This window comes from Podarcis filfolensis, assembly GCF_964270895.1.
Source record: "Podarcis filfolensis genome assembly, chromosome: 11".
Taxonomy (NCBI): domain Eukaryota; kingdom Metazoa; phylum Chordata; class Lepidosauria; order Squamata; family Lacertidae; genus Podarcis; species Podarcis filfolensis.
This window is the reverse complement of record NC_139613.1, coordinates 58,370,181-58,390,125: the sequence shown is the minus strand read 5'-3', so window position 1 is coordinate 58,390,125 and position 19,945 is coordinate 58,370,181. Positions and strand designations below refer to the sequence as shown.

The 19,945-nt window shown below is 41.9% G+C and overlaps 1 long non-coding RNA gene across 1 annotated transcript in view; it reads left to right on the top strand.

Moving 5' to 3' along the window:
* Positions 1 to 2,653: 2,653 nt before the first annotated feature.
* Positions 2,654 to 19,945, top strand: part of LOC310745102 — a 169,085-nt gene continuing 151,793 nt past the window's right edge. The window contains exon 1 of the long non-coding RNA XR_014539936.1: positions 2,654 to 2,731. This is a non-coding gene — a long non-coding RNA (uncharacterized lncRNA). The remainder of the gene's footprint in view (positions 2,732 to 19,945) is intronic.

Sequence of the window (19,945 nt, the reverse complement as noted above, 5' to 3'; positions counted from 1 at the left end):
TAAAAATAAATTCAATTTATTTGGTCTAGCAGTTGTTTGTGTGTTGAAAATCAGTTGTGAGTTTAGAATCTCCACCCCTCTCAACAGTTACTCCATTCATTTGTATGGTGATACAGTATCTGCACGCATAAAGGCATTGAACAAAATTGCTGCAAGTATTCTTCAGTTCAGACTATTAATACTTTTGTACTTCTTCAGTTGGAAACTTGTTTGCTGCTCCTCTGTTGCTTTAACAGGGGAACTTTGAACGCACCTGGCACAGCCAGGAAGACAGGAATCAGCTGTACATTGAAAGACCTGAAGAAGGAAGTATACCTGCTTGGAAGGGTACTTAATCTGGCCCCAAGGGGGCATACCAGTTGAGTCTTATTGATCACTAGACAAATTCCTCAGGAGGGGACATTTCTCTCTGCGTGTGACTGCAAGCCTATTTCCACTTACCCGTGAGTAAGCCCTAGTTAATTCAAACTGTGCATCTTGTGCAATATGTGTCCCATTATTAATGGGTGTGATTGTGGAGTGGCACTTTCACAGTTGCACAAAGAGCAAAAAATGCCATTTCTTAGGCCTATTGTTGATACCAGTAATCATATATAGTGAGAAAAGAGAGAATGGTGGTTACTGGGCTCTAAAAGGTTCATGTTTCCTGTGATTCTTGAGAGAGGCATTTAACTGTCTACTTCATCATGGCCTCGTGATGCCAAACAATGCCAAAGTGGTGTTTTTTAAAATAAAAAATCCTTCCCAATGGGTGCATTTGGCTGGTAATATATGTCACAATAAGCACATCTTTAAAAAGCAAAGTAACAGAAAAGAAGACACTGTAGGACTGAGTTTTGTCTCTTCCTATCAACCCCCATTGAGACAGCAAGAGCCGGCCATGTCTTCTTTCACCTATTATCTCTGAATCCTTGCAATAATTAGCCAAAGTAAAATGAATATTAACTTATGCTTAACTGCCTTTCCAGCATGTTCCTTCGCTTTGACCTAGTACTGCTAAACCAATTTTTTTAACTTTATGGATTTAAATAATCCTTTGCTCTAAAACACCCTCTACCCCCTCAGCTACTTAACCGCAGGCCCGACTGCCCTAAATCCTTTTCTTATACTTTGTAGCTTTTTAAGCAAGCCCCCTCTTTAAGTAGACATAATCCCTTCTCTGTAGAAAACATGAAAGACCTTGAACAAATCAAGATTTCTCCATGGAGAATTCAGCTAATCCTGTGCTTAGCTCCTAACAAGGAAATCCATCTCTCCACCAAGCAGCCCATTACTAGGACTAATGCCTGACTTGAATAACAAGCAAATTATTGTGCTTTAATTGTAGCATTGCTCTATCACATGGAAAACTTGAGGGAGGAATGTGACTAGGCTTCACTAGGAGAGACAGGTCAGGCCTTTTCATTGCTGTTAAGGTTTCTACAATTTAAAAGCGAGCTAAATTAAGTATTAATATGGACTGCACACATGCTTATGATTAGATGACACAGCCACACCCACTATAGCTGTGTTGGCTTGATTGCCACTAGAAGAGATTAGATGGGTTCTCGCTTTATTGCCTTCTGTATATGTGTACAATTTAGAGAGGTGTTTGTGTTTGGGGTGGAGAGTCACACCGATTTATAGCACACAGCAGGAGGAAGCAGGTTCAAGGGGGGATTGTGAGTGATTGTGGGAAGAGCTGGCAAAGGCAGCTGGGAACTTGATTTTAAATAATGAGGTTTTAAAAGTAGTTACTAGTCAGTTTGTGACTCTGCAAGAAAGAAACTGCATGTGCTGTAAATTGGGAGCTCAGAACAGATAAGACTTAGCGGTCCACCCTGAAATATTGTAAAAGACACTCAGCAGCTACATCTGCACTCCTATTTTCTAAATATAATATTTCAATTAGGGTTGCCATATTTCAAAAAGTAAAAACCAGGACATCCTGAAAGTTGATGAGCTTTTTTGGGGGGGGGACCCCAAAATTGTTTGGCCTTTTTTTCAAGGAAACCACTGAAATTGCTGGCAATTGTTGAGCTTGATTGACTTGCCTAATATACAAGACAAAGCACCACATTTCAACACCCCCCCCGACATCAGTTCTGCCTTTGACATCCCAGTAATGTCCGGGAACATCCATACGTATGGCAGCCCGTATTTCAATAGTTATTAATTCATACTTAATAGTTTCAGCCTTAGCATTTAGATATTAAATTTTAGTGTATTTGCTTTGTGGTGCAATAACACATGCATACCCCCTTCATGGATCACTGCCTTGCCGTGGCGAAGGGGCTTGAATAACTCAGAGAAGCTATGAACTATGCCGAGCAGGGCACCCAAGGTGAACAGGTCACAGTGGAGAGTTTTGACCAAACGTGATCCACCTGGAGGAGGAACCGGCAAGCCACTCCAGTATCCCTGCCAAGAAAACTCCATGGACAAAGACAACAGGCATATAAAAGTTATGATGCTGGAAGATGAGTCCCTCAGGTTGGAAGGTGTCCAACATGCTACTGGGGAAGAGCGGAGGACAAGTACAAGTAGATCCAGAGCTGATGAAGCGGCTGGGCCAAAGCCGAAAGGACGCTCAGTTGCGGATATGCATTATTGCGGATAATACAAATCTACAAGGAAGGCTCAAGCAGTATGTGGACCGAGAACTCCCAGAAGTGCAAGCTGGATTTAGAAGAGGCAGAGGAACCAGAGACCAAATTGCAAACATGCGCTGGATTATGGAGAAAGCTAGAGAGTTCCAGAAAGACATCTACTTCTGCTTCATTGACTATGCAAAAAGCCTTTGACTGTGTCGACCACAGCAAACTATGGCAAGTTCTTAAAGAAATGGGAGTGCCTGATCACCTCATCTGTCTCCTGAGAAATCTCTATGTGGGACAAGAAGCTACAGTTAGAACTGGATATGGAACAACTGATTGGTTCAAAATTGGGAAAGGAGTACGGCAAGGCTGTATATTGTCTCCCTGCTTATTTAACTTATATGCAGAATTCATCATGCGAAAGGCTGGGCTGGATGAATCCGAAGCCGGAATTAAGATTGCCGGAAGAAACATCAACAACCTCAGATATGCAGATGACACAACCTTGATGGCAGAAAGTGAGGAGGAATTAAAGAACCTTTTATTGAGGGTGAAAGAGGAGAGCGCAAAATATGGTCTGAAGCTCAACATCAAAAAAACGAAGATCATGGCCACTGGGCCCATCACCTCCTGGCAAATAGAAGGGGAAGAAATGGAGGCAGTAAGAGATTTTGCTTTCTTGAGCTCCATGATCACTGCAGATGGTGACAGCAGTCACGAAATTAAAAGACGCCTGCTTCTTGGGAGAAAAGCAATGACAAACCTAGACAGCATCTTAAAAAGTAGAGACATCACCTTGCCAACAAAGGTCCGTATAGTAAAAGCTATGGTTTTTCCAGTAGTGATGTATGGAAGTGAGAGCTGGACCATAAAGAAGGCTGATCGCCGAAGAATTGATGCTTTTGAATTATGGTGCTGGAGGAGACTCTTGAGAGTCCTATGGACTGCAAGAAGATCAAACCTATCCATTCTGAAGGAAATCAGCCCTGAGTGCTCACTGGAAGGACAGATTGTGAAGCTGAGGCTCCAATACTTTGGCCACCTCATGAGAAGAGAAGACTCCCTGGAAAAGACCCTGATGTTGGGAAAGATGGAGGGCACAAGGAGAAAGGGACGACAGAGGATGAGATGGTTGGATGGTGTTCTTGAAGCTACCAGCAAGAGTTTGATCAAACTGTGGGAGGCAGTGGAAGACAGAAGTGCCTGGTGTGCTCTGGTCCATGGGGTCACGAAGAGTCGGACACGACTAAACGACTAAACAACAACAACAACAACAACAACAACAACAACAACAACAACAACACATGCATACATACAGTTTTGGTATGTTGAATAAAAATTGCATTTCAGTCTGCAGGGGACATGCATGCTTTTAAGTGAATACTTCAATGGTAAGAGGATGGGGATGACATGACACCAGGTACTTCTGGGAACAGACTTCGTTGCATTTCTTCCTTTGCCTGCTGTAGATTGAGGTGCTTCTGTTTTTATCTGTCATGTGCTAGAGTGCAGAGTTTTGCCATAATGCAAGATGGCTATATTAAGAGCTCTGTGTTAATTGGGTCTGCAGGCACATACTCCAAGTCTGTCAAATGACATGGTACATTTCTGTCATGCCGACTTTTCACTTCATCCTGACCACTCCCTATATAATTTAATTTCTGATCTAGAAGGTAAAAAGGTAAAGGTAAAGGACCCCTGACAGTTACGTCCAGTCGTGAATGACTCTGGGGCTGTGGCGCTTATCTCACTTTACTGGCTGAGGGAGCCAACGTTTGTCCACAGACAGTTTTTTCCGGGTCATGTGGCCAGCATGACTAAGCCACTTCTGGCAAAACCAGAGCATCACACGGAAATGCCATTTACCTTCCCGCTGGAGCGGTACCTGTTTATCTACTTGCACTTTGACGTGCTTTCAAACTGCTAGCTTGGCAGGAGTAGGGACCGAGCAATCTGGAAGGTATGTTTATCTTAATTGCAATATAGTAAATGCAGCATTGTGTGAGTTGAATGATTCTTGAAATGTACCTAATATAAGTGGGGCAATATGAAAAATATGAGTGTGACCATTATTAGGTTCAGAAATCACTGCATTGATGTCATAAAATATCCACTTAGTCTTGATCAAGAGAGCTGTGTCCTTTGTAATATGGCTGGCAAATCTGAATCCACATGGTCAAATTCACAACACCACTGGGTGCATGGCTGAGCATTTAGTTCCTGCTAGTTGAGGCCCCTCAGCGCAAGTGGAGGACTGCTCATGCTACCAGGGCTCCCAAAATATAGCCCAGTCTCTGTTTCATATATTCATATTCAATACTATATTACATTTAGGCACCCTGGGCTTGTTCCTGCTCATCTCCTGTGCTGGCCAATCATCTCTGGACATCTCACAATAATTTTAGCAATGTTATCAACTGTTGTTCACATAGTCATTTATTTACCACCCCCTGTCTTTAAAATGAAAAAAGGTTTATGCATTCAGCTTGCTTAATCATTTGTAACGAAAGTCACTCAGTGTGTAGAACTAGTGGCCATAAATACTGGTGTAACTGAGAAACAGGGTCTCTAAAAATGCTGCTCCTGAATGATGTGTCAAACTGCAATCTCACACACTGTTCACACAAATGTCTTGCCATGTGTATGTGAGAAACAGAGAAGAAAACATGTCTACCCATGTGCCAATTTTGTGTGTATGTACTTACCTGTGTGCATGGTTTGTGCACTGTATACACATATACAGTCGTACCCTGGTTTTCGAACAGCTTAGTTCCCGAACATCTTGGCTCCAAACGCCACAAACCCAGAAGTGAGTATTCCCATTTGTGAACTATTTTTGGAAGCTGAGTCCACAGCTTCCTGCAGCCAATCAGAAGCTGGGCTTTGGTTTTTTAACATTTTGGAAGTCGAACGGACTTCCAGAACAGATTCCGTTCGACTTCCAAGGTATAACTGTACAGTTAATTTAGTCTGAGATATGTACCTTTTTATTTTCTAGCAGATAACCTAGCTGATTCAGCAGCTACTGTTTCCCTGTGTCCCCACACCCCTGTTTGTATTAGGAAGAGCAAATTCATTGGGAAAGAGGTGCAGGCGGAGGACTTGGCATGAGTAAAACAGAAATATTAGAGGCAATCAGACAGCAAAATGGCAAGACGTCATTTTGAAGTACAGTGGTACCTCTGGTTACTACAACTCCCATCAACCCTGACTTTCAGTCATGCTGGCTGGGGCGTATGGCAGTTGAAATGCAACACCGTGGAAGGGTCACAAGTTCCCCAGTCCTCTTACAGAGTGATGAAAAATAAGGAAAATAATCCTTTTTATTAAATAGTACAAAGGTCATCAACTCAATTTTTCTCTTGCCCCCCACCCCCAGTTTTGTCAGCCAACAATTTCCTCTGCCTATAATGCAAGCTAGTTTTCTGCAGTCATGTTTCCAGATCCTGAAAATCAGCATAAGGCGAGGTTGGGAGGATGCATGAAGATCAAGCGGGAGTCTTACCTGGCTTAGGCTAATATAGTGCAAGGTTTTAAATTCCCATGTCTATGGCAAAATTTCCTGGGAGATGGCAAAAAACTCTTAATAACCTGAATGCAAAGACCTCACTGGCTGTTCTTTCAATCTCAGGCTGTGATACAAAGCACCTACTAGAAGGGAGGATTAATGGGTTGTAGTTTTACAGGAGTTCCACTAGATGATAGTATAAATCTTCATAATGAACAAGCAGATAGTGGGCAGCTTAAACAGGAGTTCAGGAGATGCGAGAGTCTACATAGGCAGTGACAACTGTGAACTGCATCCTCCCTACCTGCCTTATTACAAGGCCAGGACGCATCATTATGCCAGCTGCACAGATCTAAGCAGCACTCAGCATTCTAATCTATAACAGAAGAGCCCATAGAAAATGAACCAAGCAGATGACTTGCTTGATTTAAACATCAAATACGAATATGCCTGATTTATTTTGCAAATTAGAACGGGCTGACGTCAATTCATTTGTTAAAACAAACTTGCTAAATTGAGAGTAATTGTATAATTAGTAGTAGATTCATTACAGGATAATATAACCATTTGCATAAAATTGAAATGGAAAATTAGAACTGAGTTGTTAATGCACCTTCCACTGGCAGATGCTTCAGGTAATGGTGGAGCAAAAGCCCCATCTCCCCTAGATGGGGAGAATCTGATAATTTTGGTTTATCACCATTTCTCATTTTTCCACTTTTAAGTTCTGCTGCTCTGTTTCAGGTTACTTTTTTCTGTAAAAAAGAATCCTCTATGAAAATCAATTTGCATTTTCATGCACATTTCTTCCCAGTATAAGCATTTTTGTAAAAAAAATTAAAATCCCTAGAATACATGCATTTTTGTATATTATTTTCAGTAATAAATGCCTTTTTTCTGTACACTTTCCCCACATATATAGAACCATACTATTGTATGTGGAGTTGGAGGGGAGAACAAGGGTAATCTAGTGCAACACACTGCACTGTAGGAATTTTTGGCCAAATGTGGGGCTCAGACCCATGACCTGGAGATTAAGAGTCTCACGCTCTACTTACTGAACTATTCCAGTTGTATATGTAGAATTACAAAAATTAGAGAAGCACAAATTCCAAAAGTTACCTCTTTTTTATTGTATTGGTTTGGAAATTTGAGATGGAACAAATTTCTTCCACACCTCTAAGACAAAAAAGAAAGGAAACAACAGAGCTGAATTCTAGTTCCGTAGTTTGCCTGATGCCCAGACTACATGTGATGCCAGCAGATCAGTGAACACACTATACACTCCCCCCCCCCATTCTGATGGAAAGCAAGGGGTGAAGGATGTGCAGTTCAATGAACCAAAGTGGTCGTGGAAAGTCATGCTGTCCCCTCCCAGCATCCACACATTCCCTCCATTCCCCAGCTGTTTCCCATACCCAGGTTTCAGATTTACCCAGTCAGCTTCACCAGTTCTGCATATTCCATCATCTTCATCTGCCACTCTTCTATCATTGCTATCTCTTGTTGCTTCAATTTTTGAGCTAAAAGAGTCCTTGCTGCTGTTGTTGCAGACATAAACAATTTTTGGAGACATAAACAATTTGTTGCAGACATAAACAATCTCTTTGGAATCTCCTCGCCTACTATACCCAGTAGGAATGTTTCTGTTTTTTTAAACATATGTACTTTTATACATTTTCTTTAATTCATAATATATCATTTCCCAGTAAATTTTCACCTTGCTGCAAGTCCACCACATATGATAAAAATTCCCCTCCTTTTCTTTACATTTTCAACATTCCATATTTCTTGATAATGGTCGCTGATTGCATTAACTGGGCAGCCTGGCCATTATTTTGTGATCGTTAATACTTTAGTTCCTGAATCTAGGTCACAGGCTCACCCTATTCATACACAAATACACCCTTAAGACAGAATTTGTAAGCAAAAAAACAATGGAAGATGGTGGTATAGTAGGATAGTGTGTTAAGAGCAGTAGACTCGTAATCTGGTGAACCGGGTTCGCTTCCCCGCTCCTCCACATGAAGCTGCTGGGTGACCTTGGGCTAGTCGCACTTCTTTGAAGTCTCTCAGCCCCACTCACCTCACAGAGTGTTTGTTGTGGGGGAGGAAGGGAAAGGAGAATGTTAGCCGCTTTGAGACTCCTTTGGGTAGTGATAAAGCAGGATATCAAATCCAAACTCTACTTCCTCTTCTTCTTCCCCATTTGCCTCCCTTACTGCAGAGGAATATCTGAGGTCATTGGGAGAGTCAAAATGGCTTCAGGAATGCTCTCCTGTACTATTACAGACACATGGTTTATTTATTTAGATATGTGTGCATTTATGAATATTTATTCTATATTTGAGACCTTAAAATTCTTATAACAGCTGATAGGCGGTGACTTTAAGCCTGTGGATCAGTGGTGCTTCAAAGCACAGGGCTCTTTGTAGACCCTGCATGATGTTTTGAAGCCTTGATGATACAGTGGTACCTCGTGTTACAGCCAGGATCCATTTTGGAGGCCCACCCGTAATGTGAAAAGCCCACAACCCGAAGTGGTGTGTCTGCGCAGGTGCGCAGTGTGATTTAGTGCTTCTGCACATGCGTGAGTGGCGAAACCCGGAAGTAACCCATTCCGGTACTTCCGGGTTGCCGCAGGATGCAAGACGAAAACACGCAACCTGAAGCGGACGTAACATGAGGTATGACTGTAATCACCTAATGTTATTTTAATGTCAGGTGATCGACCAATGCCCACCTGTCACATTTGGTTTGTTGGGGGTATGGGAGATAAGGATCTGACTCACTGGTCCCATCATATCCCCCATCCCTGGTCCAGAAAGATCTGCCAGGGCAGGGAGTTCAGGATTATGAATGCTACCACCAAGAAGGCTCTGCCTTCTATGTTTCTGCCAACTATGTGTCAGCTAGTGGCAGGACATGTGGATGTGTGGGATCATGCAGCACTAGTTGGCCTCAGGCCATTTAGGACTTTAAGGTTAGTCCAACGCACTTTGAATTGTGCTTAGAAATGGCTGGCATCAAGTGTAGCTGACAAGTTCCTAAAAACTAGCTTTGGTCAAGCATTTTGCTGCTGCATTTTGAACCAGCTGATGTTCTGAACTTTGAAGGCAGCTCCATCTAGAGCACATTGTAATAATCCATACCTAAGACATGTGTTACTTAGGCCAGATCCACCTGTGGAAGACAGTATCTCGAAATATTATTTAATAGATTTAATTATAACAAACATTTCAATGTGTATGCACTTTTTAAACCCCCTCTCCCTACTACACAGTTCTCCATATTGAATGTGCATCCCCATTCACTTCAATAGAAGGGGAAAGTTCCTTATAGTTGTAGGAGTTGCAAAGAGAGCCGCTCTCTTCGGTGATGAAAGCTTGGGGGAATTCCCTTACTACAACGGAGCTCTCACGTTGCCCTCAAGGAATTACTGAATAAGCACTGATGTTATTCACCCTTTCAAAAGTGGACCATTGTTATTCTTCCAGTCCCGAGGGTGATTTGACACCAGTAACTTGCCACAGGCTGTCCATTCAACTCACAGTTTAACATTTGACATAGGGTCTTCAGGAGCCAAGTCCAAATGCAGTTGGATCTTAGACATGTTATTGTAAATGTATGAAGTTATATGATTCTTAATAATCACAGGGGAATGGTGACAAGCCTAGGCCCAATTGTAGATAATGAAATTACTCATTAACTAGGTAGATACAAATATATTGCTTCCTTTGCCAATGATATACTAGGGAAAAGTTGACAATTTTATTTAGGTGATTGTTTTATTCCATGTCAGTTTAAGTTAATGTTTGTCACTAACTTTTACTTCCATTGTAAAATAAATACAGTATCAAAAATGGCAAATGGAACAATATGAAAAGTGATCTAACAATGAAATGCTACAATATTCTATCAATATAATTTCTATGCAGAGCTTTCTGGGGGCAGGACAGCAAATCAGTTAATGAACACAATACAGAATTCATAGAGGCTGTTGATCAGGGACGATGGGAGTTGGATGGGAAACAGTGAGGAGGCTGCTGCTTGCCACTTGCCATTTGCTCTCGCTTCTCCCACTCCTCAGGTACTGGGAGCTGCTTGTGCAGAGGTGTGATCCAAGGGTTGAGAACTGAAGGGCTCTAAGCCCATGGTTTTCCTCTGGTGGATCATCATTGAGCCAAGCAATTTTCTTCTTCTGCAAACAATACCAGAACATCTGCAGTTGTTGATAGAAGATACAGATCATCCATCATCACTCAGCTCAGAACTTGAAAATGGTTGACTTTCATATGGCCAAGCTCAGCCCATTATGGCAGCAGTGAAAGTGAGCGTAAGCTTCATGAAAAGTTGTGCCTGCGTCACAGTCAAATTTTCTTTGGGATAGGTCCCCACTGTACTTGATAGATGATGTCACAGTGTGAATCCAAATCACAGGATCATAGAATCTTAGAGTTGGGAGGGACCCCAAGGTCATCTAGTCAAACCCCCTTCAATGCAGGAAACTCAGCTAAAGCATCCATGACAGATGGCCATCCAACCTCTGCTTAAAATCCTCCAAGGAAGGAGAGTCCACCATCTCTCGTGGGAGTCTGTTCCACTGCCAAACACCTCTTACTGTCAGAAAGTTTTTCCTGAGTCAGAATCTCCTTTCTTGGAGCTTGAAGCCATTGGTTCAAGTTCTACCTTCCAGAGCAGGAGAAAACAAGCTTGCTCCATCTTCAATGTGACAGCCATTCAGATAGTTGAAGATGGCTATTATATCTCCTCTCAATCTCCTCTTTTCCAGGCTAAACATACCCAGCTCCTTCAAGTGCTGCTCATAAGGTTTAGTTTCCAGACTTTGATCATCTTGGTTACCATCCTCTGCACGCGTTCCAGCTTGTCAACATTCTTCTTAAATTTTGGTGCCAGAATTGGACACAGTATTCCAGATGTGGCATGACCAAGGCAGAATAGAATGGTACTATTACTGTACTTCCCTTGATCTGGACACTCTACTTCTGTTGATGCAGCCTAGAGTAGCATTAGCTATTTTTTTGCTGCTGCGTCACCCGGTTGACTCATCTTAAGCTTGTGGTCCACCAAGACCCCTAGATCCCTTTCACATGTACTGCTAGTAAGCCAGGTGTCCCCCATCTTATATTTGTGCATCTATTTCTTCTTGTCTAACTGCTGAACCTTACATTTGTCCCTACTGAATTCATTTTGTTAGCTTGTACCCAGTTCTCCAATCTGTTAAGGTCATTTTGAATTCTGATTCTGTCTTCAGCAATGTTAGCTACCCCTCCCAGTTTGGTGTCATCAGCAAATTTGATGAGCACCCCCTTAATTCCTTCATGTAAGTCAATTATAAAGATGGTGAACAACAACGGGCCCAGGACAGAATCCTGTGGCACCCCACTTGTCACTTTCCCCCAGGATGATGAGGAACCATCAGTCAACCAGCTACAAATCCACCGAACAGTTACCTCATTCAACCCACATTTTACCAGCTTTCTCGTGAAAAATTCATGGGGGGCTTTGTAAAAAGCCTTACTGGAATCAAAATGTGTACTATGCCCACAGCATTTCCCTGATCCACCAAGTTGGTAATGCCATCAAAAAAAGAAATGAGGCTTGTCTGACATGACTTCTTTTTGAGAAACCCATGTTGGCTTTTAGTAATCACAGCATCCTTTTCTAAATGCTTACAGACTGACTGTTGAATTATCTGTTCTAGGACCTTCCCTGGTATTAATGTCAAGCTCACCAGCCAGTAGTTACCTGGGTCATTCTCCATCCCCCCTTTTGAAGATGGGGACAACATTTGCCTGCCTCCAGTCTGTAGGGACCTCCTTTGTTCTCCAAGATTTCTCAAAGATCATAGACAAAGGCTCTGAAATGTGTTGCTAGGATAAATAATAAAAATACTTTCTAGATTTGCTGTTCTTGGGGCATTATTGTTCTGGTACAGGGACCTTTTGCAGAGGGATATAAAAACCACCAATATAAAAAAAACCCATGATGAGAACCGGGAAAAGAAAAAGAATAGGATCCAAATGAGCACCACAGAAAGCCTTTGCTTCATCATCCACCACCTTTTAAGAGTGCAGGGCTGAAGTGGACACCAAATGTCTAAGGTCATGCAGACATAAGCAGGATTTTTGTCCTGCTAATGAAACTCCCCCCATGACCTTTCTCTTGAGATGTAGACATAAATTGGCCTTAACTACTGCATCGTTATCATTAGTGTAGATCCAGTTTGCAATGTATGTTCAGCTCCATTCATCACCTTATGTTTTCACTTAGGTGCTCAGTATTCAGCATCTGAATTGTTTGAGATGGAACATTTGTGCCATGCTGGGCTGCTTGTTTAATTTACCTCAACAGTTAACAAAAAAGAAGCAAAACAGTTTGCCACACATCATTTACCAACTAATTGACTTTAATTTCCCTCTTTCCCTGACTACAAGATTTAGTAATGTTTCCAACTAGGACACATTAGGTCAATTTTGTAGTTTCCTAATTCTCTGTTTACTTGTAGGTGTAGCAAAGGGGGGCACCAGAAATTTGCTGTGCATGAAGCTCCAATGCTTAGTAGTAGTTCATCAAGGGAAAATAGAGAGGAATTCTCACAAGCTGACATTGGAAACTTTCCCAGACTTCAAAGACATTTCAGCTGCTCGTGTGGCTTCATTTCGATAAGCAAAAAGAATGGTTTTAGGAAATCTAGGAGTGAATGACTTTCCATTGGGGCAGAACAGAACAATCCATGAAAGAGATGAAATCCCTACTGGTAGACTGGGGATGAAATTGTCAAAGTGATAGAGTGGACTCTGGACTTCAAACTGCTTAACATAAAAAGCCCACCCTCCTTCCTTCCATCACCCAGATGAAGGTGGTTCCATTCTCTTATCTATCATGTGAATCATAGAGGTTAAGAATTTGAGTTGAGAGCTAGGAAGTCAAGTCTCTGATTCAAATTTTGTTGCTTGAAATGAAGCAACATATAGTATTTACTAAAGTCCACAGTAGAATCTTACTTCAGCACTGATGTTAGGTCAGCATCCTGCACCACACCTGATGGCAGCAAACTAGCTAGGGTGTGCAGGGTATGCCATATAGCATACACAGCTCTGCCCAACACCTCACTGCAGCTGCCCCCACTCCAGCATCTGCCAGCTGCCTCACTAAGTCTACTGGTAGGGCTGGCCACTAACTTGGATTACTTTAAATTGAAAGAGGATTAGACGGATCCATGTCAGTGCTGCTAGGAATGATGGGTGTGTCCACTTCTGGTGTCAGTGTGCCTCTGAATAACAGCTGCTGGGGATCAAAAGTGGAGAAAATGCTACTGGACTAAGGATGTACTCATAGGCTTCTTATAGCATCTGGTTGGACACTGTGAAAACATGGTGCTGGACTAGATGGGCCTTTGACCCATCCAGCAGGACATTTTGTGTGCAAGTCATTACATTTTAATTATTTTTAATTATTTTTAAAAGTACATTTTAATTATTTTTAAAATGTACACCAATTTTACCAACTCAAGGTGGCTGACAATTCATAGTTAAGGATGGAAGGATCTGTCACTCTTTGTTCTCAGCTTCTCATTTTTCGAATCTTCAATTTATTTCCTCACATTTTTGCAGCAATTTACATTAAAAAAAAAATCTTATGAAAATTCACCAGCATTTTAATGTGAATTTCTCTTAATAAACACATTTTTGTATGTAGTCTGGACCAATGTACACATTTTTACAATCAATTTCCTAATATATCAGGCATTTTTATTTGGTTTATAGAACTGCATCACAGAATTTAGATAAATGTGAATTCTGAAGTATAGCTGTATTTTGACTCGCACACTGTTTCAATAAGTGTGAATTTAGTATATTTCCTTTTGGATCTCTTGGAGGAAGGTCCTTCCATCAGAGTAAGAAGGCCTTGGCACCCAGCCTGTAAAGTATGAGCATGATGAACATGTCCTTGCAAACCTGTGTGTCATACATGTAGATTATTAGGGATCTGCAATTGCTTGAATTTCTTTGTTGAATGTATAGTTGGTTGCAAATGCAGGTTTGCCTCTGGGTAATGTGTGAAACCAATTCCCAGATGAATGTGATTTTGATTTGGCATAAATGCTAGTGAGATGGAAAATAATGTCAAGTGTCCAGGAGAATCAATTCAGTCAGGCTGGAGAGAAGCCTCAAGGGAAAATGATGAGATGTAGGGCAGGACATCAGGAAAGGTGGCATAAGGAGTGGTGGGTGGAAATCTTCTGGATGATCAGACCAATGCTCTAAGCATGATCTCCGAAATGTTTGTGATGGTGGAATGCACACATCTGCCTACCCCAGGTAGCTAGAAATTAAGAGAGGGAGCACTGAGGTCCTGCTGTGACTTAGAACCTCTGAAATATGTTGACATGCAGGCTATCTTTGGGTTTGCAAACCTAGGAACATAATTGAACTTGTGTTGCAAGTTTGATTCCTGACAAGCAGTGGCTTGTGCTGCCATATCTTTGCTTTGCTCACTCCCAGACTTCATCAATATGTCCAGTATAAGGCAATTACAACAGTTTTAGCTAAACCATTCAGCTGAATCCAGTAGGCAAGAATTTCACAATTCCTATATGTGTCTAAGCTATAGAGTTGCAACTACAGAGACTTTTAGAGGCATAGCTGTGTTACTCTTTTGTCGCAAAGACAACAAAGAGTCTTGAGGCACCTTAAAGGCTAACAAATTTATCATGGCATCAGATTCTGTGGAGTAGAGTCTACTTCATCAGATGTTGAATGTTATGCTATGTTAACTCCTGGAAGACAAAGTGCATGAAGACTACAACCAACTAGCCATTTACTCCAGAATAACACTAAATAGCCAGTTTCCAGTTAGCAAAATCAAGTGATAAAGCTACGTACTTCAGGTTGCAAGTGGAAAGTTTTAGCTTCAGATGCTTTCCCATGGGGGGGGGCGGGAATCCCTATGGAAGGAAGACGAAGAAGTGCTGCTGTTCAGTAATGGTGCATAGAAACATAAGAGCCTTGGTGGATTAGACCAAAGACCCAACTCGTCTAGCATCCTGTTTCCTATAGTGGGCAACCATTTTGCCTATGGGAGGCCCACAAACAGGACACAAGGCATTCGCCTTTCTCCTGCTTGTACTCTTTAGCACCTGGGATTCAGATTCCTACTGCCTCTGTCAGAGGCTAGCAGCCAATGGTAGCCCTATCCTGCATAGAGTTGCCTAATTCTCTTTTAAAGCCGTCTAACTTGGTGGCTACATCTTGTGGAAGCACATTCCTCTGTGGAAGTACTTTTTGTCTGTCTTGAAATCACTCACCTTTAAGTTTCATTGAATGATCCTCAGCTCTAACACTGAGAAGGAGAAAAACCTTAATCCACTTTCTTCACACCATGCATACTTAAAAAAACTTCTGTCATGCCTCCCCTTACTCACCCTTCCCCCCCAAACAAAGCAGTCCTAAATGTAATTCGCATTGTAGGAAAGTTGCCCTAGCCCATTGATAACTTAACTTGTTGTTTTCTGCAGCTTTCTCAGCTCTGCAATATCCTTCCTGAGGTGTCCCAAAAAACAAACAAACAAAAAACAGTTCAACGACTTTTGGGTCAGGATTTTCACTTTTTGAAATATGGTAACCTTCGTAGATCCACCCCAAGTAGATCTTTGGTGGACCCAGTGTCTTACATTCCTCCAACTCTTCTTCCTATAAAGATAAGAGGACCTGCTCTTTTATCCCATGACTGCTAAGTTTGCACAGGAGCCTTTGGAGGGGGACTTTGTCAAAACCAAATACAGTAAGTCCGCAATTTACGGAGTGGGGAGTTACTTCTGGGGATTACGCCTGAGGCAAAAATTGTGTATAGTCAAAACCCATTTTGGTTCAATTGCAACGTCATTTCCCCGAGACCCTGTCCCCCTTTTCACATACATACATACAGTGTGGTGTAGTGGTTAAGAACGGTGGACTCGTAATCTGGGGAACCGGGTTCGCTTCCCTGCTCCTCCATATGCAGCTGCTGAGTGACCTTGGGCCAGTCACACTTCTTTGAAGTCTCTCAGCCCCACTCACCTCACAGTGTTTGTTGTGGGGCAGGAAGGGAAAGGAGAATGTTAGCCGCTTTGAGACTCCTTCAGGTAGTGATAAAGCGGGATATCAAATCCAAACTCTTCTTCTTCTACTACGGCATACATACATTTATTTCCACACACATAGCTGAATGTGCACAAGTTAAATGTGTAAATTGTGGGCTTACTATACACAAATAACACCCCTGTATATCTGCTTTTTTGGCACTGCATGCAGAAGATTCTAGGTCCACTCACTGTCACTTCCAGGTATAGCTGGGAAGGACTCCTGCCTGAAACCTGGAGAGCTGCTGCCGGAGGATACTGAGCCAGTTAGACTAATGGTGTGATGGTGTGAGGCAGCTTCCTATAATGCAGTGGTGGCTGACCTGTGGCTCTCCAAGTGTCGTTTAACTCATGCCATCTCTCACCATTACCTGTGCTGGATGTGGGCTGAAGGTAGTTGAAGTCCAACGATATATGGAGGTTTTTGTTAACCACCCCGCTACTTTTCTATGTGCAGGCAAGGTTTTTTGTTTGTTTGTTTTTAATGAGGCTGTATTTAAACATCCTTAAGTGGCATAGTTCAGAAACATTCCTTGTATAATATGTGTACTCTCAAAAATTAACAGGGGGGCAACTAATAGGAATGAAAATTGGATCAATGCTATATATAAGTAAAACATTTGTGTGTCTCCTAACCACACCAGTTATTTTTAATTTTTTCTTAAAAGAACAAGGGGGGGGGAACCAAGATCAGAAACTAGTTTTTTATGGCATCAGAAGCTTAGAAGGACACGCACACACCCATTTAGCTAAAGAGCAAAATGTAAATGATAATAACTTGCAAAAGCTTGAGAGCAGTCTATTATCCCAGTTCTGTAATGCTTCTTTCAGGGTTTTCTGAACATGTGATTCTTAACTAATGCTAATGCAGTTAACCCCTTTATATGAAAACTGATTAGAAAGCTGGTGTTCTAGCTGCAGATTTTCTCAAGGTCATCTGAAAATTGGGGATTTTAGATTTATAAATATCTGTGATAGAGCTGCACATCTTTACAGTAGAAGGTTAAGACGTCAAACCCCAGGAGGGATTCAGTTCTTTGAAAATGACATGTGGCTCCCAAGATTTGCTTGAATTTCTTTCTAGCAACATCTTGGGATTTAACTATAGTATATTTCATAGCATTTTGTAGAACCAGAGATTGCTTTATTTCCTTGCATAAATAACACAGATCTCCTGTACATTCCCCATTTCTTCCTTTAAGCTGCAAGAATTGCAGCAGATCTGAGACTTCTGAGTACATATACTTGATTAAAGGTGCGTGGTGCAGTGGGAATAATAAGGCTTAAACTTCTTATAGACCTCTCTCATTAAAAGTCACCTTAAAAAAAAGTCCTGTTCTTTCCCCCTTACAATCAAATGGCATCTCACAACCACCTAACCATTTTTAATATCCCCTGGACTCCATTGTATTATGCCAAGGCTCAGACACTGTCAAGGAAAAAAGCCTACCATCGTATTTAAAGGCAGTTATTGGGACAGGTTTTACAGGCAGTGGGCTAAGACAATTCAGAAACAATTGCTTATGTGATAGTTTGAGGATTTGTCCCTGTCAAACAGTTAATATTGCTCTAATACATGAAGTAGGCTGTATAAGACGGCAATAATGAAAAATGTCAGGAAAGACAATATCAATTGTTATTCAACATCCACATCAAAAGATTACTTTTTTGTCAGTAGCTTTCAGAAAATGTATTTTCCATCAGATCTGATTGCGTTCCTCTTTGAAGTGCTCTATCCTCCCGGTAGATTTAATGTGACATCCAGGCACTTTTTAGTCCCTGGGCCTCTGAGGCGATTCAAAGAGGCACAACAAGCCATCACAGGTTTATCCTCAAAGGCCGACACTGTCTGTCTGATTTATTGTAACTTTAAGAATCATCTCCAGCAAACCATGAGGCTTCCTTACCCATCCGCAGCTCAAGACTTTTATCAGTTCATTGGTATGCAGCCCGTTCGTCCTGGAACTGAGAGCCCTATAGCCACTCATGGAAAATGCATTACCTGCTACTAATCCTTTTTATCTGTAAAGTCTGTATTTTTTATGTATAAGTCATTTTGGGTTATCATAAAATATACATAATTCTCACTTTCCCCCTCTCCCCCCTCTCTGCCAAAAAAGGCAACAAAAATGAAAAGGGAATGTATAATAAGTTATGCGCTTGTGGCGACCTTATCACCAAGGATTCTAAATAAACAGCTCTCTTTATGTAAACACTGAGGGATGTAAAACCGTGATTACTTTCAATAGGGAATACGAGGGTTTCACTTTTTTTTCTTGTTTCAAAGGAAAATGCTGAGAGAAATCATTGTAACTGTGCTTGGGAACAGCTTTATTATACACGTCATTGGTTTGTGGGGCCTAGCCGTGGAAGGCTAAATGGTCCTTCACATTTCTTTGTCCCACAAAAACCTTCAAAGTTCCCCATTCAGCTGACCTCCAAACTGAACGTGGGACCATTTAAAATTAATATAGCACTGTTGTTTGAAAGAATGCCAAGAAGAGACAGATTCCAGTCATCAACCTTCCCTTATCAACATAGGCAGAATTGCAATTTAATTTTAATTCAGGAATATATATTTAAATGCTAGTGTGTGTGGATAGACAGTATTATTATTGCCAGATTCAGAGACTGAGATGACTCCTTTATCTATCGATGAAGTTCTACTCTAAGAGTTCAAGAGAAGAGAAAGTTCCATTAGCTGCAGCTGCTCCCTTCTGAGGAATACTATGCAAGGAGCATTCTGTCTGTGCAGCTCTTAAAGCTAAAGGTGCCTCTTTGTATCTTGACAATGCAACCTTACAGTAGTAAAGGATAGTCCATTTCAGAACGCAGGTGGCAAAACAACGTGCATGGTTTGAGAGTGTTGGAGGACTACAACTCCCATCATCCATGGCCACTGGCTATGCTGACAGGGGGTGATAGGAGCTGGAGTCCAGCAATATCTGGAAAGTCATGTGTTCCCCATTCCTTTGAATATGAAAAACCCTGGCACAGCAGGTTAGCCAAAACTCACTTCTCTTTCATGTTTTCTTTCAAAGAGTTTCTGACATGGGGAAGTAATCAAATACCTCATGCAGTGACAGGGTGTCACCCTCAAGATCTTGCAGGCCTACAGCACCCTTCATCCCTGACCATTGGATAGGCTGGGTGGGGTTGATGGGAATTGGAGTCCAACAACATCTGGAGGGCCATAAGTTCCCCACCTTTGACTCTGAGGTGGTAAAAGCACTGCTATGCTCCTCCTCCTCCTCCTCCTCCTTCTATGAACAGCCCTGTAAGGGGGGGGGCTGGATGACCTTGAGGGGGCTGGATGGATGAAGTGGCGTTTTGTTACTACAGGGAATGCCAAGCCAGGATCCCTACAGGCAGAAAGAAAAGCAGTGGAGTTTCTAGTTCTGTTTCTAAAGAGTGCTCCTGTTCTTTTAAAAGTGCAGTGTGGCAGGAAGTGGTTTGACAGGTGAAGCTTCTTCCATCATTATGTTGCACCGACTCGATCTGTAGTGCAGAGGTCATCGGTGAAGAGTGACATTTGAGAGGAGTAACTTGGGGGTTTGCTCTTGTTGTTCTTTGAAGTACATGTTCTTGGAAGTCACATCGGTGTCTCAAGATGAGTGAGAACATAATGCCAGAAGGGTAATACATATGTCTATTTTGGAGAGAAGACTTCTGTAGGGCAAGCTTCTGGTTGCAGTTTTGAAATCTGTGTGCCTTCTC